Below are 25,894 nucleotides of genomic sequence, written 5' to 3'. Positions count from 1 at the left end.
TTGCAGTGCTTTTGCTCACAACTTGACTGTGACACAGAAGAGATACCTTCTTTCCAAATGCATAGAGACTTATTTAAAGTTATGGGATGTGAGGTACGAAGGCAGTATTATTTATTTTGCTAGACCTGGATGGGGGAACCATTCCTTCAGGCTGAGAATGAAGAATGGAGAGGGAAGGAGGTGCTCACCTGGCAGAAGAATCTCAGCTCAAGAAAAATACTGAAGGATCTGCAAAAGTAAATATACATTGCCTTTATCTAATGCAGTAGAACAAAACTCTATGAAGACAGGCTGAGGGAGCTGGGCTTGGTCAGACTGGAGAAAAGAAGGCTGCAGGGTGACCTCATTGCAGCCTTTCAGTACTTAAGGGGAACCTATAAACAAGAGGGGAGTCAACTCTTTGAAAGGGTAGATAGTTTAGCACATCGCACTCAGTCTAGGTCTGAACACAGCTGATCTTCAAGTCTAGTGACCATCTTCCTTACTAGTACTCTATGCATCTATTAAGATAAACTGCTGCTCCATAAACATTTCTTTGCATGCATTTTTGATGCTACTTAGAATTACAGGTTGTGCTCTTGTGACATACAGGACCACTTGCCTGCTTTTATTATTACTCAAATGTTATGATTTGCATACGATAAGGCAGGGAACTCTTAGGTAAGTCTCAACTTCAGCAAAAAATTTCTCTTTTTCATGAAACAAGCCCTTATTTCTCACCAAAGTGCACTTCAAGATCTGTTAGTGCATTTAGGCACACACACTAACAGACTGCACTGTTGACACTTTCTCAGTGCAGCTGATTTCAGTAGAGGGCTTTGTTCTGTATTTTTTGGGTAGGTTAAAGGCATAAATTTTAAAAAGTAAAAGTACAGCAAGAGACACGTGGCACAGAAGGAGCTGATACTGTGAAAAGAACAGCATCAGAAAGGAACTGGTTCCCCATTTTTCTGGAGGCTGTGTCTTCTGCTATGAAATCTGTCTTCTTACCTCTTCCTTTGAACTTTTTCATCTGGATTGTGATAAGCTTGTGCTTCTGCCTCCTGACATGAGAAAGATATCACCTCTGTCCAGACAAAATGACAGTACAGCAGAAAATGACTGCCTGATGTTCTTGTGCAGCAGAAATGTAGTGGAAAACTTTTATCTGATTTTTGCTGCTAGAAAAACACATCCATTTTGCAACTTTATCACTGTGAACTGTGATTCTGTGAAACTCCACAAGAAAACAATGGTTGGTTTAAATAAAGATTTGTACAAGAGGAAAGGAGATGCTTCAAGGAGTACACAAGGTCTACGGTTCACACTAGAGGAGCAAGGAGCAGAAGGTGAAACAAGCAACTGAAAATCTATCCTTTTAATGTAGAAGCTTTCATCTGTAAGCATAAAAAGGGAGTAAGAAACTAAAGAGCTTGTTCCTCCATCGCTGTGGGCAATTATGTTCATTTATTTTCCTGTTCCAATGTTACATTTGTCAATTACAACTGAACTACATAAGTTCTGTCTATATTGTCACCTGGCAGGAGAATTTTTCATTTGGTCTCCAGATTTTTCACGTTATGAGGCAGGAAGCTGGCAAGTTAGCTGCTGAGTTTCACCTGTAAGTTAACTGCCTTACAGAGCATGGCATATTATACATTCATAGCCAGTGATGAACGTGGCAAGTATCAGATGGGACTGTGCAGATGCAAGATCACAGTCATTATAACCAGGGAATGATCATTAGGCATTTGCCATCTGATGGCTCCATAGGTTGTCACTTGAAAAAACAGCAATGGACCTTCATCAAATTATTCCTCTGTTCCTTTTCACCCACGGCACAGATCTAGAAATATCTACCTATTTACACAGAGCAATTTAGGCCTGATCCTCTGATATTAAGATAGCAGGACTGTAGGACAAGCCCTCATTTAGTCTGAAGAGGTGAATGTGTGGTCAAGTAAGGCTGAATAATGCTTGCTTGATTTATGTCAAAGAGTTATTCAGTCAATTTCTATGTTTGATGCTGACTCTTTCTCTGCAAATCACAATACCTTTATTAAACCTAATTATCCTGGGCTAAGTAATATGATCATCATGGGAGGAACAACTTTGATGTGTGTGACATCTGATAAGTGGTTCAAAATTGCTCTGTTACTACTCAATAAAATGATATTTCTGATGATTAAATATAAGAACGGGAACCTCAGCCCCATTAAGTTAATGGCAAAACCCCCAGTAACTACAACAGGATGAGCATTGTTCACTTTTATAGAATTCACTAATTTCCCTGCTACTTATGTCTGAGTAAACAAGAACAAATTAGGTTGTGTCACTACCCAAGTGTTTGCTTCTCCTCTTCTACGAACCCTTTCATCCCCAGCCACAATTTCAGTAATCAGATCTCTGCCTTTTTTAACCCAGTCTTGGTCCATGGTGCTTCATACAACATGCACATGTTTCCCAGCACTTAACTGACACAAACTGTCAGCCATCAGTGAGCCAAATTTGGAGCACGTACACATTCTTTTATGGTAGTCTAAATAAATCTATTCATCTTTATCTCAAAAATTTTCTTACACATATCTTCTTTTTCTACTCAAGATTTAGTTTTATTTTTTTACAGATACAACAGATACAACTTTATTTTGGGTCTGAATATCCATTATCACGACTGGAGAAGCAGGTCTGACTATAAAAAAAGGTAGGATAGCATTACCTCCCTTTCAACCCAAGCCATTCTACGATTCTAAAATATCAGGAAATCTCAACTGAAAGTTTTCCACGCAAGTGCAGGTCAACTCTTTGGTGGATGCACAGCAAATGTAAGCTGCTCATATGTTAGCAGTAAATCCAATGCATTCAGTAAATATCGGGTGACACATGGACTTACTATATCCTCCAGATATAGTGGGTGGGATGTGTTGAGTTTCTATGTTTTGTGCAGGCCATCTGTACAGACATTACTGCATCATCTGTCTAGCGATATCCCTGAGAGAAATACGGTGTCCTTGAACAAACTTTCATATTAACCAGCATAGCTCTAAATACAGCCACAACTTGGGTCTGTCCTTAAAGCTTGCCCAACATTTTCTGTTGCATGGTGTGTAGGGTTGTGCTTCTATTCTCTGCCCACATTTCTTTACAGCTTCATCTTAGATGACCCTGCAGTCAAAGGTAAGACCTGCCACCAAAAGATCTAAAAACCCATGGCACAGAGCAGTGTCAACTGTGTTCTTGTGAATGTTACTATCACCTGCTTTCAGTGTTTTTCAAAGCTTGAGTAGGGTTTTCTTACCTGAGAGGTTGTAGCTAGACTGCAATTCCTTCATGCAGCGTTTTCAAGTTCTCTTAATCTTCCTCCCTACATCAAGTCCTCCAAACCTTTTATCTGCTCAGAAAGGAGATTACTGTAGTGCTGAAAAAAATATATGTATGTAGAGAGAGAGTTCTTCAAATGGTGTACCTTAATTACCATAACATTTGAAGAAGATATATAATTCCCTTAATCCAAAAGGCTAATGAATCATTTTTAATCATACAAAAATGTCATGTCCTATAGTAAGCAGCCTAAAGAAAATAGTAGGAACTGGTCAGCATATGCTGGCTTGTTCTTTCTCGAGCAAAAAAATGCACCAGCCTGCTGCTGTCTTCTGAGTGCACACGCCTTTCTTAACTCAGGAAAAGTAATCAGTTTCTCTTCAACTCATTCTTCTCTCTTTGTCCTCTGATTGCAGATTCCAGATAGATTCTCTAGCCAGTAATTACTTTTATAACTAGAAATCACTCACAATGCATCAGGTTAATGTTAATAGCATTCTTTATGGACACTCATAATCTTCTCTCTGTTTTCAAACTTCTTTTCCACCCTAATATAATTGCATTTCCTTACTACTAACCAAACAGTGATTTCTTATCTGCTCTTCTTTTTTTCTTGATGGCAAGTGTGTTTGAGGGATCAGTTTACATTTTTCCAGGCTCTCTCCCTCTCCTTTGCTATGTTTATTAAATCTGTATCTGTTATTTTTATGTCTTAATGCCAATGGATTTTCCTTTTAATTACAGCAATCTGATTTCAGTTTATTTAAATGCTGATTTATGTTTATGCTATCCCCTGGTATCAATTTCATTCCAACTAGATCCCAGTGTAACTTAATTACTTGTAGTCTTGTCATTCCAAGCTAATGCTAATTAAAACAGTTTTATTGCTGCAAGGTATTAAAGATTAACCCCTCCACTGGTCTACGGGAAATAAAATAGTATCATCAAGGTTGGGAAAGAAAAGGCTTACAAAGCCAGAGAAAGGAATACAGCAAAATGACCACTGCATATGTTTCATTCCATCACATGACGTCCTTTAATTGGCAAAGGTTCTCAGTCATGTAGTATCATGTTATCGAACCATAGAATGGCTTAGGTTGGAAGAGACCTCAAGGATTATCTAGTTCCAAACTCCTGCCATGGGCAGGGTTGCCAGCCTCTAACTCAGTCTGCCCTGGATCTATCCGGATTCATTAACAGATGTCTATCAATGTTCATCCCACACTGTACTTCTTTTTTTCCTATCTTTGGTCAAGAATTTCAAAAATTGAGGTTTCAGGCCTACCAGTGGGCAGCCTCTCCTCCTCGTGCCCACTCTGTGTGCCTGTCCATCCCATTTCCACTAGTACCTCCATCCCTGTTCACAGCACTATCTCATCTGCTTTCGTCATCTTATATCTTTTTCCTATTCCTCCGACCTGCACACTTACTGTCAAACAAGAAAACCAATGTTTTAATCCAATCCTCTTCCTTCTGCACTTACATCAGCTCGAGATCCTTGTTCATACCTTGCCCACTCCTGTTATCTCCTGCTCCAGGAACAAGAGGGAGCTGAAGGACTGACCAGCTTAATAATTTCACATGAAGTGCTTTGCAAGCAAGGAGAGATCAATCAGAGACCATATGTACCGAGTAATAACAGAATATACTGCTATGAGTCTGCAAGCAAACTAGTGAAGTTAGTGGGACTGTAAAGCACCAGCTGAGTGCAATTATCTCCTGCGTAATGCTTGTAAACTTTACCTGTCACTTCAACACTCTCTATAAATCCTTGTGCTACATCACTGCAGCTGCTATCCACACCCACTGGCTTCCCAAAATCCTCCCTATCTCACATACAGCTTTTCCCCCACAAGCTGCTTCTCCTAAGTTCACATTTGCATAAATGATAATGTACTAACTCAGCTCTCTTAAGAAATTCCCCGATTTCTTATTCTTTAATACTTAAATAACTCCACTTCAGGTACATATATGCACATAAATGCAAATGGGTATAGTGTTGTACTCAGGTGTTTGGCTTTCCAGCGTGCTTTTTCAGTTGGTTGCCAGGCTACTGCAATACTTTTGATACACATTGGCAGAAGACTTACTCAATTGCTTTTCACATGCACTCAAATGAGAAGACAGAGTAGGCTAGTGGTTTTTTTTGTTTTGTTTTGTTTTGTTTTGTTTTTTTCTGATGATGAGTAAGTGACATCTGTGGGAACACAGAAAGCTACAAGTGTGTCTGTCTGGGGCTAACTGATTTATAAAACTTGCTGACAGACAGATGTGAACAAACACTCCTGACAAACAATGTGATTATAAATTAGCTTCTTCTTTTTATAGGAGATAGGCTAAAAACACACAGCGAGGATAAGTAATGGGTGCAGGAGACAAGTTATTTGTTTTCTGCATCCCGTGAAGCACAGCAATTGTACTCTTGTTCTGTGAGCTGATTTTCCTTCAGTGTCTGGGAGCAAGGGGAAAGAAGTTGAAGAATGGAGATTACCACAAAATGAGAAGCATATTGCAGTGTCCCAGAAAAAACAAGCTGCTAGGAAAGATGTAAATGCAACCTCTCTGAGCCTTCTGACTCAATCTGTGCTTTTTAGCCAATGGTAGTGGATAGATCCTACCGTTGTTGAGGAATTTCTGTGGTTCCTTAACATAATGAAATTCACTCCTACACAGCTCAAGTAACTCAATTTCAGAATTTCTGTTTTAGAGAAAGGAATGTGAAATTCATCACATTTCTCTGATAAGTGAATAAGGTTGTGCAATTCCTTAAAATTGTCTTCTAAGTCAATGAGTGCTACTATTTTGCCAGGAGAAAAAGGGAGGATGTTAAGCGAGGTAAGCCCATGGGATAACTGAAGTCCTCTACCTGATTTTGTTGATGCTGAAATTGCTCTCTAAATAACCTAAGTGCTTCCCTCAGTGTCCCAGAACAAGTTCATGAAAGAAAAGAAGCTCCTGATTCTCCAGATCTATGTTATTTCTGAAATTCAGCTCCATATGCTCTTGGCTAGATCAGAATTTCACTCTGCATTCTCATGTATATACAGGAGTCAATAAGAAATAAAAATGAAATTTATTCATATCATAGAATTATAGAATCATAGAATGGTTAGGGTTGAAAGGGACCTTGAAGATCATCTAGTTCCAACCCCCCATGCTACAGGCAGGGACACCTCTCTCTAGGCCAGGTTGCTCACAGCCCCATCCAGCCTGGCCTTGGGATGGGATTAAATGGAATTATAACTGGTTGATATACAAAAAATAAAAAGATGAAAAAGTTAAACACCACAACAGATCACAGACAGTCAAAACTCACATTGTCTGAAGTGATTTAAAATAAAAATAAGAAAATCAACCTTCAAACTCCCAACATCACCATCCGTACTGGATGTTAACAATCCCTTCAACAAGCGTGTGGCAGCACAGTGAATGTATTTTACACAGAGAAAAGGTTCACCGTCTATCATCACCACTCCAGAGGGAGAGGCAAGCCTAAATCTTTCCTCTCTAATGCTTCCCACCTCAATGTGAAGAAATATCAAAGAGAGAGAAAGAAAAAACAAGTACTAAGTGCACCAGCACAAACTTAAAAATGGAAAAAATATATCTATTTCCCATCAGTCCATATGATCTACAGTCATCAAGGTTTGCAGTGAAGATAGAAATAAGCAGAGGCAATTTCTCAGCTAAGACAGGTCCTCTCCTGGTTGTACAGCCGTGAGCAAGATTATGATGCAAAGAGGGACAGAGAAAGGCCCTATCTGGAATACTGTCCCCTAGGAGTTGGGCCCCCAGCACAAGAAAGATGCAGAGCTGTTAGAACAGGTCCAGAGGAGGGCCATGAAGGTGCTGAGAGAGCTGGAGCACCTCTCCTATGAAGAAAGGTTGAGGGAGATGAGCTTGTTCAGCTTGGAAAAGAGAAGTCTCCAGGGAGACTCTGTATATCCCTCCATTACTTGCAGGGAGGTGCCTGACTTTTTACATGGTCTGATAGTGACAGGAAAAGGAGGAATGGCTTTAAACAAGAGGAGAAATTTAGATTGGAGGTTAGGAGGAAATTCTTTACAGAGAGTAGTGATGCACGGGTACAAGCTGCCTAAGGAAGCTGTGGGTGCCCCATCCCTGGAGGTACATGAGGTCAAGTTGGATGGGGCCATGGGCAGCCTGAGCTGGTGGGTGGACAACCAGCCCACAGCAGTGAGTTGGAACTATACAGGCTTTAAGGTCCCTTCCAGTTCTACGACTTTATGATTCTAGGATTTTATGGCATCCAGTTGGTATCAGGAAGAGCAAGCAAACTCCTCCTTCAGGTCCCAAAGGTCATGCAAATGCTCAAAGTGACACACACCACATGGTTCCGGGGTACGCCACAGTAGTCCTGGGTAGGTGATGTTAATTATTCTTGTCATTAAGAGCAGCAGGAAATAGGTCTTTATGTGCAGGTTGTCTCACACACATCCACACTCACATGCGCTCACACACAAGGCAAGGCAGGCTTTAGGAGGCAAGGCTGCTGCTCAGTGCGAAGGAGACTAAGTCAATATTATCTTTTAATAACAAATCCAAAAGGAGGCAAGCTGTCCCAAAGAATGAGCCAACAGAAAACATGATTCACAGGAATATGACAGATCAAGGGGTCTCAGCTGAACAAATTAGCATGTGCAAATATTTGGGCTGATGAGCTTGATGGAAATTTAAATTGTAGAGACCATATTAACAAGTGACGTCCCAAACTTGAGCTCTGTAAAAAAGAACCTCTCTCAAGTGAGGGACTGTTTCCCCCTCCTTGTTTTATCTCACATAGAAGAAAACAATTTTCCTTTATGCTGTGAGAAACAACCTTTTTTTTTTTTCTTTTTTTTTCTTTTTTTTCTCATCCACATGCTCTCTCTCTCTTCTTTGATGACTGCTCTGGGTTTAATAAGCTGCTGTCAGACTGCTAGAGCTCGGGGTTGCAGTTTTGTGTTCCCTCTTACTTGCACAGCACAATTCCAGCAGTGTCACTTTTACAAGGCATGATGCAGCTCGGTGCAGGAGCCGTGCAAGACAAAAGCAAGGTGTTTGTGGAGCACTGAAGCATTCCTCCCCTGCTGTGGGACATATGTGCAAGCAGAAAGGAGAAAAAAGATCTCTTGTCCTCCTGTTTCACCTTAACCTCATCTGGGTTTTTCTGAAGTGCTCCCTGGATAAACACAATAGGAAGGGCTATGTGTTATAAGCACAGAAAATGCACAACTCACTTTTTTTTTTTTTTTAATCTCTATTTTTTCTCGTTCATAGGCTTTTGCTTTCCATGCTTTCATCTGTTTCACAGAATAAATGCTGGGATCATATAAGTGGAAGCCACAGAAATGGAATATAGTCAGAGAAAAGGACCGCTCACTCCTGTTCTGCTTTGATTTGCATATGTTTGGTTCTTCATCCCAGGGAGGAAGAAGATGAAGAGATGAAGTCACAAAGTTCTTACATGAACATCTTTTTTTTTTTCTTTTTCTCTTCTACAGCCATCAAAGAGAGAAAGGGAAAAAGTAACACTGACAATTCCTGTGCACCTGCATAGGGTTTAATGCATCCCTTTCTGAGCTGAGAACTGAAAAATCTCACTACTCTGCTACAAATGAAAAAAGCTCTTGATTTTGTATTTATTATGCTTATCTCAATTACGAGTCACAGTCCTAACCCTTACTCTAGCTGCCATTTTGTGCTGCTCACTGTGCTAGACAGTTGAAAAGCTTCTGAGCATATGGCAGCATTTGGCTGCTTCACCATTCTCAATATTTTACCCACTTCTCATTGACTTTCAATGGCATCTGGACACAACTCATTGCCATAAGCAGCTTTTGAAGCCCCGGCTACTGCCCCCCATATTATACAGGCTGCTTAACAGTCTGAACACACCAAACAACAGGTGTCCTGCCCCCAGGCACTTACACCTAATGTTAGATGCATATCCTTAAGAGTGGAAAAGATAAGGCAAGCAAGGCAGAGTTGTTATAGAATGACAGAATCATAAAGGTTGGAAAAAACCACTAGGATCATATAGTCCAACCCCCAGCATGCCATCTAATCAGGCAGATCACTGCAGAGGTCAGAATAACGAAGACTGTATAAAAGCTCCTAAAAAGGTGTATGTTGCTGCTGAATTGCTTTGCCTTCATCTCCTGAGCTTCTCAGAGAATTGTATTCAAACTTGTGTTTCATAAAGACAAGCCCAATGAAGCTTTGGTCTGCAGCGCTTCTAGCTCTTGTCTTCAGTGACACTCAGGATGTCTTTAAAGATTAAAAAGGAATTTAAACTTTGTTTGCATGTGATTTTTTTTAATTCAAACCACGAAAGAGCTGAGAGTTTTTATTCCTTTCCCATTTCCTCCCTTCAAATATTACTCATCATCTAATTATTTTGTTTCTATCTTATAAAACAAATCTGGAGAATAAGATAGCAAATAACACTGAACTGTTTGCATCTTACAATATGCCTTCACTGAAAAAAAAGTATATATACATAATGAAATTTCACTTCTATTTCCCATAATAGGACTTAACGTGAAAATGGGAAAGAGCAAAGAGGATGCACTGATGCACACAGTCTGTACCATAGAGTTGCATCCTGCTGTGAAAGTCTGCTCGATTCAAACTTATAGTTTCAATGCACTTTTATGGATATTTTAAACAATTTTAATAACATTTCCAATATAGAAACAACAAAAGTTCCCATTAAAATTTCCATAGAAATTATTTAAGTGTTCTTTTTCTGCAGAATATGAAAGCTTCACTTCTCGATTCTAAAAATCTGAAAAACAAGTGGTTCTTTGTCTTCGTTTATTTATTACATCTTTCCTTTCCTATTTCAGTCAAAACCAAGGAAAGTAAACATATAAACTGGCATTTTTCAAGTCAACTTTTAATAACCATCATGGTTATACTGAAATAAATTTAGGAAAATAGTTGCTTACGGCATAATTTTATTTGGCTGTGCTCCTTCAAAAGCAGCTGGAATAATGGCCCATCTGCATTCATGTTCAGAAAATAGCCCTCTGCAAACCTGGTAGAATGTTTTTTTCTCTTCGTTAAATAGACTGAAAGCCATCTCATCAGCTTATGAGAACCTCTGTGGAGCTCATGGGTATAAGGGAGAATTTATTTTTGATGTAAATATTGTACTCTTTAGGTGCACAATTCCTGGACCAAGGAGATCAGCGATAACACTCGGTGTATGGCAGCTGAAAGATGGAACTATTCTAAATGCAAGAAAAGGCTTCCCAGTTTCAAATGTTAAATAAGGCAATTACCATATCCAAAGTTGTATGAGTTGCTTACACAAAGAAAAGTGGGGAAAAAAATCACCCTAATTAAACCTGCAGACTGAGGATAAGAGCAGTGTCAACTACCACCACATGATCCCAAGGTCTGCAGAACCAGGAACCCCAATAACAAGAAAGTCTATTAAGCACTTCAAAGTCTACTTAATATTAAATGTGGTCCCATAAATGAGACAGAAAATAAATATTCTTAAGGAATATCTTCTATTTTCTACTCTAAGAGTACAAGTATATATCTGACCTTGCAGCTTCATACTTGCATTAAACAAAACATTTGAGTCAGACAGATACAAGCAGCCATAGCGCTTCCAAAGAACATCTCTCCACGTTAGGGCATCTTTAAGGCCATAAAGATTTCAGAGGGATTTCAGCACACATTTAAATTTAATCATGTGCTCATGCATCCTTTCTGAAATGGGCCCAACTGCCCACTTGAATCTTTCAGAAACTCTTCAACCCTTACAGACCCCAGGGTCTGCTTTCCCATTTTACTCTTTCCCTGAGATTTGGGTAGCAGAGTGTGCATACTGCTACTAAGAGCAGGAGGAGAGGTCACTCACTTTGGAAATCTCATAGGTTTGTGATGTCCAATTACACTGGGAGCTGGGGCTTTCAGTGCTTGTGAGCATCCTCACCGAAATGGACATAAAATCTCTGCAGCAGACAATGCCTTCACTTTTTCCTTTATATAGTGTTTTTAAAATGACAGTGTTTCCCACATTAAATGACAGCATTGCTACTCCTTTACCTCGTCCTCTAACAATTTTTTTTTTTTTTTTTTTCTCATAAATTTTAAGTTGAAATTCAGTTTAATTAAATACTCAACTGAACTGCTGGACTCTAAAGAGAGCTGAGCGCAGAAATATTTTTCCACACTCCTACAGGTCAATTTACCTGGAGGTGATGTCCTTCAGTGCTGAAGAAAATTCATCTAAGGAAAAGGTAACAGGGAAGTCAGTCTCTTTCCTTTACTTGCTCCAGCCATGTGAGGAGTGAAACAAGCGAGAGGAGCTGGAAGTAAGAGTTGGAGACACACCGCTCCTTGCTTGTAGCTCCCAGTGCACCATCTCAGTTCAGCATTCTGGTGGTGCAACACATGGCACTCATCATAAAGATCAACTCTTTGACACTCTAAACACACTGCCAAAAGGCAAATCCTTTCCTTACTGCCTATGTGAGCAGAATTCACTCGCTGAAAATCTTATAAAACCCCAACTGTGCACAAAAGAACCAATACCTGCATTTTGGTTCACCTGTGCCATGTCATCTCCTGTCCTGCAGTGGAATGCAGCACCTTCGTGGACAATAGCACTGGCTAGAGTTTTAATTAATAATGAAGTACTTGCTGCAAAGGTCACCAACCAACACCCACCCAGATCCCAAATCTATAATTAACATTGCCCTGGTTGCTCTGGGAATTCCCTCTGTGGCTTAGAAGAGAGATCCCCTGCTCCTCAAGGCAAGCTTTCTTGCTTGCTTAACGTCCCTTCACACCAGCACAGGGACTCGATGTTGGAAATGAAATAAATAATGGAAGCATGAATGGTAACTGATCAGCCATATAGGACTATCTTACAACAAAAGGTGCAGGAATCAATGAGTCAAGGAACAAGGAATAAGGTATTCATGCTTTAAAATCATGGGAAAGAAATAAAGGGTTAAAATGCAGCTGAAGGGAGGGAGAGGTTACAAAAAAACAACAAAAAACAGGTTCTAAGGCTAAAAGGAGTGATTATTATTATTTATTATTATTATTATTGTTATTATCTTAAATTTTGTTTCCCTGGAAATCACTACTTGAAAATTTCACAGACAACACAGCCACTTGAATAATGAATAAAGTAGACTGGTTTAAATGCAGTGACACTGCCCTCTGCTCAGCTTTCTTTTAATCTTTTGTGGCCCTACAAGGGGCCTGAGGAGGCCTTGTGACATGCTAATGCAAGTCCTCCAACAGCTCTTCTTAAACTGTCAGCAAGAGCCCAAGCCACTATGCAGATTTTCGTGCAGAAACATCAAATTCTGTTTTTGATGGCTAAACCCTTGTTGTTTTTACATCTGGTGAATTAATCGTAGGCAAAATAAAATATAACAGCAACCACAAGCAGTTTAAATGACTAAATCCACATTGCTAATAATTTCCTAATTGCTAACCTGAAAGTCCATAGCAGTCCTGATTGCTGACTGTCACTCAAGTTATTTTATAAATGCATGTTGTTTTGAAACTGTAATGACGCTGAATTAGTAAACGGATGGGGCAGATTGGTTTTCTGAGTCAGGGGCCCTACATTATGAATGAAAAGATTTCCCATCTGTGTAGCTCCTGGGACCTCAAAACATTTAAACAAAAATTAATTCACTGTCGCTTAGAACAGTCCGGGAAGTAATCAGATATTTGTGGTGCACAGAAATTAAAACCAAAGCATTAACACAAACCTGATGCCTTGCCTCCTTGCACCAGGTACACAGTAGCATGAGGGTGAGCCCAGTACATCTCTGAGCAGAATAAACCCCAGAAAAGCTGATTTCAATGGAAAATGATATAAATTCTTCCTTTTTTTCTAATGTTCTTTGCCTTGTAATTAATTACCAGTGTGCTAGAAAGGTGCAGACTCCATCTGAAGTCATGGTTTTGCCTCTCTCTTCAGAATTCACTCTGTTGTCTTGCATGCTTTTGCAGAGCACCCCCAGCTTAGGGTGGCCAAAGGGTCACTTTCACTGCAGAACCCCAATAACCTCTGAGACCATGATTTTACCAAGAAGAGGTGTGGTAACAGAGCACATAACAAAGAAGCAAATCATAGAGTCAGAGAATGGCTTAGGTTGGAAGGAACATTTAAGACCATTCAATTCCAATCCCCCTGCTATGGGCTGATTGCCACCTTCCAGTAAAGGCTGCCTAGGGCCCCATCCAACCTTGTCTTGTGCACCTCCGGGGATGGGGCATCCATAAACTCTTTGGGCAGTTTGTCTCAGTGCCTCACAACACTTTGAGTAAATATTTTTTTCTTAACATCTAACCTAAATTTCTCCTCTTTTAGTTTAAAACCATTCTTCTTTGTCCTGCCACTATCTCCCCAGGTGAAAAGCCAGTCCCTCTCCTGCTTGTAATCTCCCTTCAACTACTGGAAGGCTACAATAAGGTCTCCCCAGAGCCTTCTCTTCTCCAAGATGAACAAACCCACTTCCCACAACCTTTCCTGATAGGAGAGGTACTCCAGTGCTCTGACATCTTTGTGGCCCTTCTCTCGACCTGCTTCAACAGCTCTGCATCCTTCTTACACTGTATTCTCTAGAAATACATCCATCAAGAAACACATCCAAACAGTCATGTTGTAATTTAACCATCCATTTTTAAAGAACACTGTCCCACAGTCCAGATGTGCTTTTGTCCTACTCCATATAGATGGGAAAATGGATTTCCATCTCTAAATGGTTGACCCAAAGATCATCGGGTGATTCACATGGGGTTAAAAGTCTCCTTCTCAGGAGAAGCCAACAGCTGATGAATGTATTAGTTTAACTCAACTCCATTCCCCTCCTGACTATGCAAAGCGAGCAATATCAGCGTGCCCAAGCCAGGAATCAATTACCTACCGTTCCCATGCTGTTAAATATTCAGATCCCACTATTGCATCTCCTGCTGTTTGGCTCCAGTTCTCTTGCAGGTTAGCAAGGAAATCAGATGCAAATCACATAGGTGATTCCTCGGTGGGGGAGTGGGGGACAGAGCTGTGGCTGCCAAGGAGGAGGCAGGCTGCTTTTGTGTTTTTGGAGTCACATGGCACTCAGCCACACGGTTCCCATTGACTTTCAAATGGAAAATATGTAGATGCAAGTCAGAGTTATGGAAATGTAGCCTTTCACTGTATCATTAGTTTTTTGTTTCCACATGACAGAAACTCATGATTTATTTTGAATATTTAAACTGTGTCAGTGCAGCTTTTTTGGGGGTTGTTTTGGCGACTGTGAAATAAGCAATCCCAACAGAATTGGCAGTGTAGCACTAAGAAACTACACTGAAGCAGCTGATGAACATTGTAGAGGTGTTGATTTTGCATTCAATCTAATCTAACTGCAACATATGCAGTGCCCTTACAATTACAGAGCAGGAATATGGATGCGGTCACCTGCGTTGTGTTCCTCCCTGCTGGAAAAATCAATTATTCTATGTGTTACTTCTGTAAAGTGGAAATAATACTTTCATCACATGCAAGTTTTTAGTCTTTACAAAGATTTGATTGATGGATGCTCTGGTATTTTTGCACTCAGTACAACATACTATCTAGGCCATATACAGATATCAGCAAGCTCAAGACTATTATAGTTCCCTTGATCACACCATCCCACTAAACATCTTTTATTGGCATCTTGGCTGCCACTTATGTCTGTGGTTTAAGGCTGGGCTACGTGGGACACAGTCAGCAGGATTTTCTGTCCTCTCTTTGACACTGAAAAAAAACTGAAATTAACTCAACCAAAAGCTGCAACCAGTTTCAAACAGAGCTGCAGGGATGAAAAGAGATGGAGGCTGCCACAATACGTATACATAATCTCCTCAGTTTTTATGCAATCCTGAACATTTAGATTTAGCAAAATCCTCACCTGATAGTTTGATTTATCTTACTCAAGCCTGCAAAGCAGTTGGGCTATTTAGCAATTCAGCTGCGATTATGGCTGAAAAGCACATGCTGGCGTGTCATGCTGAATCATGTCCCTGTTGAAAGAACTTCAGGGGCCACGAGATGATCGAGTCGGTGAGCTGAGAGTGGTCGTTCCTCTTAGCTAGATTTTCTCAGAGAGAAATTGACATTTGCATATTTTACCACTTGAATTAGGCTTTGAATAGTTAAAAGGAAAGCATAAAGTTGTCCCTCCACAAGTACCTAACTGTATGCTATTTTACTATTCGAGACACACACTGGAGCCTCTGCCTTGCACAGAGATTATTGGTCTCATTCTTCTTAAGCAGTATAAATCATGACCAGTTTCACTGAGAACAGTGAAATTTCAGTAACGTAAAACTGATGTGGAAATAGAAGGTAGCCCTTGATTTTCACCACTCTATCTTTAATGTATACACACAGTCCAAGGTCCATCAGCACACAGCCCCTCTCTACCACAAAGTGAATCACAACAGGAGTCTGATGTAAAGTATTTACTCAGAATGGGGCTAAACTAGCTTTTTGCCACGGAGTGGGGCTGATTATTAATAACTGTACTACATAACACCCCCTTCCCAAAATGCTTATATGAAGCAGAGACCATAGGATAATCATCTGCTTTCCTGCTTGAGAATGGCTTCTTCTACTGCTGAGTAGAAAATCCTGCCCAAGTTTACAGAACTTGGGCTGGGATTGATTTAACGGCAAGGATTCATTTGTGTTAATACTTTAGAACAACAGCTGGGTAAGGCAGTTTGCAAAGAAAGCAAACAACTTAAAAAACTGTGTAGTGAACAGGACTAGGGATGTCATCCTGCCCCTGTAGTCAGCACTGGTGAGGCCTCACCTCGAGTACTGTGTTTTGGTGCCAGCTTTGGGCACCTCTGTACAGAAAAGACATGGAGGTGCTGGAGCAGGTCCAAAGAAGGGCAGCAAGGTTTGTGAAGGGCTTGGAGAATGTGCCCTATGAGGAGAGGCTGAAGGAACTGGGGCTGTTTAGTGTGGGGAAGAGGAGGCTGAGAGGAGTCCTTATTGCTCTCTTCAAATACCTGAAGGGTGACTGCAGCGAGAGCGGGGCTGCTCTCTTCTCACTGATAACAGGTGAAAGAAGGAGGGGAAATGGCCTTAAGCTGAACCACAGGAGGTTTAGGTTGGATATCAGGAAACACTTCTTTACAGAAAGGGTTGTTAAGCACTGGAATAGGCTGCCCAGGGAGGTGGTTGAGTCACCATCTCGGGATGTGTTTAAAAACCGTTTGGATGTGGTGCTCAGGGACATGATTTAGAGGAGGGGTGTTAGAGTTGAGGTAGTATGGTAAGGTTGCAGTTGGACTTGGTGAACTTAAAGGTCTTTTCCAACCTGAGCAATTCTGTGATTCTAATCCATCCCATCAAAATGCTTTGGACAGACTACAAAAAGAGAGTGAGATTATAGAAGAGGGATGAAAATAATATAAATGATGTGTAATGAAGAGCCCTCTCCCTCTCCAAAGCCTTTACAAAAGTAACAGTTTGTGATGATATTGAGCAGCTTTTGGAAGAGATCCTGTGTTTCATAGCTACACAGGTTCCCAGAAAATTTAGTGCAGCATTCCTAGATGTAATAATCAGACTCTTTCCCTAATAAGACATAATGGAAGCAAAAAGCATTTCTATTGGGGCTGTGAGAAACAAGCACCATGTTCAGATGCTGCAAATTCAGATCTCTCTTACCCTTCTATAGCAACAGGGGAGGATAGGATATATATACGCAGGAGGCTGAACAGGTGGAAGGAAAGAGGGAGAAATAAATGCACAGCCTCTGTTCCCATATGTCTAAGCCTCAAGGTGTTTATTACCCTTACTATTGCTAAAAGGCTTTTAAAAACTTTTCTCCAGAACATGTCTTCACCAAGTTTTTTCACTCCTATTTTTTTTTTTTTTTAATCTCTGCCAAGCTCCTGTCTTAAGAATACAACAAGAAAGCTCCCAATAGAAATTTCTTTTGAGATGGAAAAGCATAACAAAAACATGTATTGGCATCAGTTTTGGTCACTGAGAACCAAAGCTGCTGAAACAGCAAGAAGAAAGAAAAGGAAGAACCAGTTTTCAGCCCAGGAAATCCTAGAAACTTAATCATAATTTGCAGACATAACCTGACTCCGTCTGTATATATACATTTTGTTATTCCAAATTGGAGGGGAAGATGAAACCAGTGTTTACAATCAGGTCTTGCAGGTGAAGTCTGAAGATTTCATCCCTCTGATCACCATTTGCTTTTCATCTTTTTTTTTATTCTTTATCCTCCCTTTCCCTGGTGATGACAAATAGGGGCACAAGGAAATCGGGAAGAACAGAAGTAAGTGTTTTTCTCCAACAGCCACTTGACTTTTGAGCAGAATACTGAAAGAACTGATTAAAAAAAGGATGGCTTTTTTTTCTTAAAAAAAAACCCGACAACCTCACTCCTTGTTAATTTCACAGATCAACAAGTGTCCTACTTTGAAAAAGGAACAAAAACATCCATTCACTTCTCCAGCTCCCTAATTAACCTCTTCTAATTTTCTAGTCTACATTTTCCATTATTTGCCTCTGTTTTCAATTCTGGCTCTTGTGAGATAAAATGGTGGAATATGACACAAAATGGCAGAAGGATAAACTACCAATAATTGGGAATCTTTTCAAAAAAATCATTCTCAAAGCATATGCAAAGGTGCTACTTAGATCATTTGCTTGGCAGCAGTAAGTGATAGGCTAAATCAAACCAATATTCAGAGATTTTCAGCTGTAGATCTCAAGTTTTGGCAAGCTTCTTTATCATTTTCCAAATTGGAAAGGAAAGGGACAGGGAATTTGAGAACATACGGTATCAGAATAATAAATTGGTAAAAACAATCCTCCCTGGCTCTGTCCTTCAATGAACCCAAAAAGCTATAATTTATGCAATTTGATAATAATGGTAATGAAACATGATTTTAGAGAGATATAAAGCATGACTTTAGAGATCCAGAGTATAGCCACTAAAAGAGACCTCAGCATCCCACAGTCGGACCTGAGTTGCTATACAACAGAATAGTTCACTTTAAAAACAAATAAACAAACAAAACAATAACAACAATTAAAAAAATTATCATCAACCAGAAACCAACCAATCAAATCAAAACTCAGCACTGAGTTTTGCCATTTTGCTGCCATTTTGCTGTGTTTCCACTGACTGCACTTGCGCAAAGCTTATGGGGATTAAACAAGTCATAGAAGAGAAGGGTAAAAACCCAGTTTTGCAACCAAAATTTATCTATCTGCAGAAACTTTTTAAACTAAAATGAAACAAGTCTAAAAATGTATCTATTGAGATGATACTGAATACAAGAACCTTCTTGTTTACTAATACAGTCTTCTAACTCTAAGGCCATTATCACAATCATGTTCATTTAAACTTTGGAAATCTATTATGTATTTAATTTAGCTAAGCACAGGATAATGGGCACTATCCTGGTAAGTATTTGGTTACCTACTGATCTGTATACTGAGAAGGGACACATGGAAGAAGATCTGTTGCTGACCAAGTTACTTTCTTTTATTGCATTGGATGCCAGCACCCCTGAAGTTCAGAAAAATTAAAAAATGGAGAAAGTAATTAAACCATGCTAGGCCTAATTACTTTCCAGCCTGCTTATGCAGTGTTTTGGGGCAGAGAAATCATAGTACTTTAAACCCCTGTGTCTGCTTAAGAACTGCAATCCCCAAACCTTCTGCTGAGTAGAATTCCCGATTCTCAACTGGATAGGCTCCTGCTTTCATCAAGAAACCTGACATCTTCCACAGCCAGCTCAACAAGGAACTTTTCCAAAGATACCATCGAGACGCAGGGATTTGAAGAGGAAAATATGAATGACTATTTGTTTTCTCAGCATGTTGAGAAATATTGTGAATTGGATGCAGGTCACTGAAGGATGTTGAGAATATTTAAGCTTAGAGAGTAAATATAAGAAATAAACAGGATTGCTGTAAGGCAGGGAATGGTTCATGCTTTAGCATTCCCTGAAACTACTCCGAAGACAGCTCTTTTAGAGGAACAGTGACAACTTAAAGGTTGAAATAGAAAGGTCCTGGAAATAAACAAAACTAGAAGGAAAATATCTGACAAACAGTGAAAGAAAACAAATTCAAGAGGGAAGAAAAACAGTGGGAAGAGAAATCAGAGAAAACGATTGTAAAATTTGACTGAGGCAAAGTACAGCAAACATGCAATGCAGGATAAATACCTACTAGGTTGTTATTTTTTTATTTTTTCCTAAATAAGAGAGAAGGAGAGCAAAGAGAATTGAAGCCAGATAAAAAGAGTCAAAATCTTAGTTGTTGTTTTTTTTCTCTTGTAACTTGACAGTCATCTGGCCACATCTGGAATATTGCATCCAGCTGGGCCCCCAACAAAAGAAGGATGTTGACAAACTTCAGGGAGTCCAGAAGAGGCCACCAGAGTGGTAAGGGCATTGGAGAATGTGGTGTATGAGGAAAGACTGAGAGAGCTGGGTTTGTTCAGCCCGGATACTCAGCAGGGACCCCATAGCAGCCTTATGACTTTTGTGAGCAAGCTATTAAGGAGATGGAGCCAAGCTGAGGTGCACGTCAGGAGAAGAAGAGTCAATGTTCATAAACTAAAACAGATCTCTCCGGATAGAAGGGGAAAAAAAATCCAGTGTGAGATAGCCAAGGCCAGAGAAACTTCAGGACCACCAGCTTTGAGACTTTCAAGTCTCAACTGGAGAAAGCCCTGAGCAACACGGGTCTGAATGCAGAGCTGATCCAGCTGAGAGCAGGAGATTGGGCTAGAGACCTCCCAACGTCCCTTCCAAACTGTATAAACCTCTGATTCTGATTGAGCAAAGGCAGATGGAGTAACCCGGGAGACAGAATGACTAACAGGCAGAAAGAAAAGTCCTATTTACTGAAGTACAGGACAATGTGAGCACAAAATATTTCAGCAGTTAAGGCAGGTTTTCTGTTTTGAAAAAGAAACTAGAAGATTTAAAAGACTGGGAAGGATGAAGGAAGATTTCAGTTAAGTCAAAATAACAATTTGGGAATGAGGGGGGATAAAATTCTACAGTAAAGCATTCAGTGAAAAGTGGGTATAATCATGTTTTCCCTTTCCATCTTTTGAATAGTCATGGAGAGACAGATTATTCAGAATGTAATTCATTGCCTTCTTGTTCCACCCTTCCTAATCTACAAATAATTTGGGTTTGTTTGTTTTAGAAACAAGTTAGTACACTTTATACATTGATTTCTGTGGACCTAGATCATGCAGATAAAACTTTTATTGTTGTCCTTCTTATGGTCAAGAATACATGCACATCAAACATTTGCCTGATAACACAAAACAGTTATTGCCCCATTTGTACAGGACAGGACACATTCTAACTCCTTTATCCATGTGTGCACTTGACTCCTTATCAAATTTCTCTTCTCTGTGGGGAACATTTGGAGCGCAAGGTTTTGGATAAGCAAAATCTTGGTCCTCTTCAGAGTGAATGGAGTTTTGGTCTGACTCTTTATTGAGGACATGATTTTAACCAATAGATGTATGCGTGTCCTTTCAGCAGATAGTATAGTTCATGTCTATCACCAAGTGGTAGTAACAGCTCTACAAAATAAAACTGCTCTCATACTTCGTTTTGCATTGCCTTCTGTGTATGCTCAGCGGGTCACTGCTGTCCTGGAGTTTCATTCCTTAGAGTGGAAACTTGATCATTAAAACTGATGCCAAGACTCCTTTGCAAAACCTTGCATTATAGTTGATTTGCTTCAAGTGCAATCAAGAACAAAACGTGGTACTTTACACTCTTTACTGCCACCTCCTCAGACCACACCACACATCCTGCTGCATCTTAGTCCTTCATTCATTTGCCATTGATTTGTATGCATGTATTAGAAAGATTATGTTCATACAGACAGCTTGTGAACCTTTCAGGGAACACATTAACAGGCCTGAATAAAACATGCATAAATTTGGATGCCTGAGGTCTCCACCAATAATTTAATCTCACTAAGTTCCACAATGTCCTGACTGATTCTGAGGCATATTCTCGGGTGAAAAATCACAGTGTCAGACTTGTCAATTTAATATGCAATGACAAATTGCAATTCTAATGATAAAGAAATTATCACCTCCCCCAGTTCTTCTAAATTCTGTGTAATCTTACAGGAGCTCAAACATTTTTCCTGAGAAAATAAAGGCAGCTCTTGTACATGCTAACACCATTTCCTCACAATCGTTGACAAGTTCCCATGATGAATGTATGGGACTATAGCAAGGGGCATCCTCTACTGAGGAGCATCCACATCCCCACTAACAAAATGTTTGTGAATCTTTATTTAATTTGCTTTGCAGGATGATGAGATGGTAACATTAGACTGTCACTCTTTCCCACTAAATATAAGAACATAGTCCCAAGAGATGATGGCAGTAGTTGTGCCTGCATGCTGGAGGACAGTCAGTGATAAAAGACTCTCTAATATCAGGCATTAAATTATGCAATGCTTAATTAGCTATCATATTTATGTATTAAGAGATGCTTTAAGAAGAACTTGAATTCTAGGACATTGATCCACCACAATTTTTTTATGACTTAATTCCAGGAGATAGGACTTAGAGGTCAACTCCTGTGTTTTTGGAGACTATATCATGTGTAAATTTTGCTAGCGATACAAGTGACATCTTTTGAGGAATCAAAGCCCCACGCTGTATTTCACCCATAATATCTCAGCATTAGTTGTAATAGTAAGAGGAGAAAAGACTTATAACTAAAAGAGGAGATAATCAGATTGGATATAAGGAAAAAGGGTTTTAAAACAAGAGTAGTGAGGCTCTGGAACAGATTTTCCACAGAGGTGGTGGATGCCCTGCTTCTTGGAGACATTCAAGGTCAGGCAGGATCAGGCTCTGATCACCCTGATCTAACTATAAATGTCCCTGTTCATTACAGGGGGTTGGACTAGATAACTTATAATGGTTCCTTTCAACTCAAATGATACTATGATTCTATTGAATTCTATTGATAAGATTCCACGATCTCAGACTTTGGAAAGGAATTCAAAGCTTTCAAAGCTGCTGAGAAAACCTTTTTGTGAGATTGCTTACACTTACTCCCATCTTATAGTAGCTGGTTATTATAAAGTTTTTGTTATTCTAGAGGCTCCAAATTTTATCCAAATGTGGATTATGATGACAGTTTGCCAGAAGCCATACTGTGACAGAAAAAGAAGTTTACAGAATTCTTTTGTCTAAAATATATGTTGGAATGATTTGCTTGAGACAGTGAATTTCAGTACTCTGTCTGACAGCCACCTTTGTCTTTAGCCTGTGAAGTTGAACAAAGTTGAAGTGTTGCCCTCTGGGTTGCATAGTCTATATGATTTGCTCAAACACAACCAAAAGCCCCAGGGCCCAGAATTTCTCATGACGGGCTGGACAGTGCATACAGCCACAACTGCTATTCTAATCCACAAATCAGATCAGGAGATATGCGTTAAATACAAGAGCTGTTCTGAAAGTAATGTCTTCTGTTTTATTATGCTGTCTCACAAAGTCAGAGGCGGATGTTGGTGGGATGTTAGTAGAGGTTGAACCCTCCCACCAACATTCCATTACATTTTGTTGCCATGTGATAGATGGCAGCAGTGGACAAGTCTGACAAAATGGCATGTGACACTGAAGTGTGGATAAAGCAAAGGTGCTTCACTGAATTCTTCTGTATGGAAAAAAATCACATCCACTGACATTCACTGACATTTGCTGAGTGCTTATGGAGATCAAATAGTGGAAATTAGCAAAATTATGGACTGTGTGGGAAACATTTTCCTAGCAAAAGTGCTGTCATAGCAGCTATGAAACTGTGGGTCTTGTCCTCTGTGCAGATTTTTATGAGCATAGCATGCAGGCTCCTGCTCATCATTGCCACAAATACATGTGGTGTATATTACAATAATGGTGGTGACTATGTTGAAAAATGGTGTTTTGTAGCTGAAAATTTGTTCAATCAAATAGCATTATTGTGCTCTCTGTATCTGTTTTAGTTTCCAGGGAAATAAGCAGAAGGCATTACTTTCAGATCGACCTATGTAGAATCAAAGCCAGCCACAGTTACATTTTCTGAAAATCTCCAAAGAAAAATCTCCAAAGAAAAGGATGCAGGGAATTAGAGTTAAGACATCTACTTTATTTGGCATATGATATTCCAGTGGAATCAAGAGGATCAAAAGGAATTATATGAGAAAAATGCACAGAAGACATACTGTAGCTTGCTGTTCATTATCAAATTAGCACCTTTTGTATCGTGTTTCAACCTCCTTTTAGGCTTCTCCTTATAATACATGTGATTAGAAGTGAATTAATAATAGGAATAAAGTGCCAGAGAGTCCATTTTTAGTGACTACCTTAAAACAAAAATGAAAAGAAGGTGCATTTAGAATATATCATTAATGAGTACTTCATTGAGTGGAGGGAGGTATTCTATAGATTCAAAGCTCCATGCCCATGAAAACACAGAACAAGCACACATTTTCCAGACCTCTGCCTTCAATTGCATCTAAAAGTCTTTGTTCCTTGAACAAAAGAAGCCATGGAGTGAGTGTTTTATGTTTCACTGTGTCTTCATCAACTTTCATCACTCAATATGCAAGAGGCACAGAAGTCAGTGATGCCAAAGATCCGCTAGTTTCTCATTGGTCTAGCTGATAAGGTATTCTTTTTCCCAACTGAATTTATCCTCTCATGAATATTTCCTTGCCTTACAATGTGCAATGGTCATGTTCATTTGGTGCCTCTTCTCTGATGCCTTTATATTGTTTTCAAAAAAAAAAAAAGAAAAAAAAAACAGATTATTTTGCATCGCCACACTAAAGGGAAGATGCTTTGCAGAGGGCATAGACTTCGATTAGTGGGTTACTCAAAGTCCAAGGTCAATAGCTGAGCCAGGGGTGTAATTCTTTTTCAAAGAGTGGAGGGCATCACTCTGTGACACTTAATCCTGTCCTCCATCCCACAGACATAAAAGACAATTGCATGATGCAACATTTGCTAAAACCATTCTCAGTCCTAAGAAGAGGATGAGTTGTTTTGTTGCTTTACCAAGATTAATCTGTCAGACAAAAATGATCTAGAGGACAGAAGATAGAGGGAATACAGTACTTATTGTTCCTATGCTACTGTTTGAAAAGTATCAGGAACTGTAGGGAATGGTGTTTCTTGCTATAAATGAGTAAGCAGAATGTACCAGACAGAACAAAGTTATCAATGAAGAAACGTAAGCATAGTATGTGTGATTTGATTTCCACTGTAGCTTCAGTTGAATGAATATATTTATTTTCCTCTTCTTTTCAAACTCTTTCCTCATCCATCATTTTTTAGCATACAAAGAGGAGGAAGAGAAATAAGTTTACAGTGTCCAGAGAGCTTGGAAAAAAAGGTGTGAAAAGCTAAATAAGTGCTTGAGATAAGTAGATCTTCTACTTCTGTAGATCTTCAGCTTAGTAGATCCCTGACTTTAGCGGTGATGAAGGGAAGAAACATTAGGATTCATGAGAGACATCAAGTGCAAACAAACCAATCACAGTTAAAACCCATCTGTCCCTTGCAGACACACAGATGATACGTTTTTCTTTAAAATAGGCTGGTGACACTGCTCAGCATTGCCCTGTGGCCCCAGACCCTCCTCCTTGACTTTCAGCATCATTCCCAATGGGAAATCTGTTAAGAGAGCTAATGAGTAACAAGAGAGAGGGATTTTAGCTATTCTGTGGGCAGCACACGCAAAATAAGGATTCCTTTGTTTCACAGAAATAAGACAGTATATCTGTTAATGAGTAAGTTTTTTCTTTTCTTCTTTTTTTTTTGCTTTGAGTGGCCCTGTTTTCTTTCTGGTTAAAAACCACCTAGCACTGCTAAGATATCACTGTGCAGCATAAAAATGTCTGGCTTTCTACAAAGGTTGAAACCAAAAAAAAAAAAAAAAAAAAGGTGCCTGAACAGGCAAAGTGGGCCTTCCAAACATCTAATTAAGACTAAGTTTGCATACTTATTTCAAGGTTGACTACCTTTGCCCATTCACTCAATATGGACCATATGTAAGTAACAGCAGGATATTAATCACAATGAAAGAGCACATTGTCACCCTACTTAGACTTGCTGAACTTGTTCTTTTTCCTAAACATTTTATGTTCAAGAGAAACTATTAAAACAGAAACAATAACTTTCAGTTGCTCTTTTGCAGTGAAGATGCAGTACGCATTTACTCTCACTTTATGAAAAATAAAGAAGCACAAAGGATTAGATAGTTTTCTGTTTGCTTATTTCCCTGCCAAGCAATACCCCACACTGTCTTTCAGCTAACCATCTCTTCATTCCATGATCCCCAGAAACAAATAGAAGGCACTTTTTACTTGGTCCTTCTCATTCTCCAGAATTCTTATTCCTTGAGCAACCATTCCCCTTCCCAATTCATCCAGTTCTTATGTTTTAAAGAGTGATCTCACGGAAAAACTTTGAGAAATGTTCTGCTTTGAAAAAGCCTTCCTATGCCCATTGCTGCGGACTTACACAGAAGATAAAATCTTTCTTCCTTCGTTTTT

General features: G+C 39.6%; 1 protein-coding gene across 7 annotated transcripts in view; it reads right to left on the bottom strand.

Moving 5' to 3' along the window:
* The window catches only part of TENM4 (teneurin transmembrane protein 4), a 594,920-nt gene that overhangs the window by 543,029 nt on the left and 25,997 nt on the right, over positions 1-25,894 (bottom strand). The gene's annotated exons all lie outside the window — the stretch shown is intronic.

This window comes from Meleagris gallopavo, chromosome 1 (genome assembly GCF_905368555.1).
Source record: "Meleagris gallopavo chromosome 1, MGAL_WU_HG_1.1, whole genome shotgun sequence".
In the NCBI taxonomy this organism is placed as follows: domain Eukaryota; kingdom Metazoa; phylum Chordata; class Aves; order Galliformes; family Phasianidae; genus Meleagris; species Meleagris gallopavo.
This window is presented reverse-complemented; position numbering and strand designations above follow the sequence as displayed.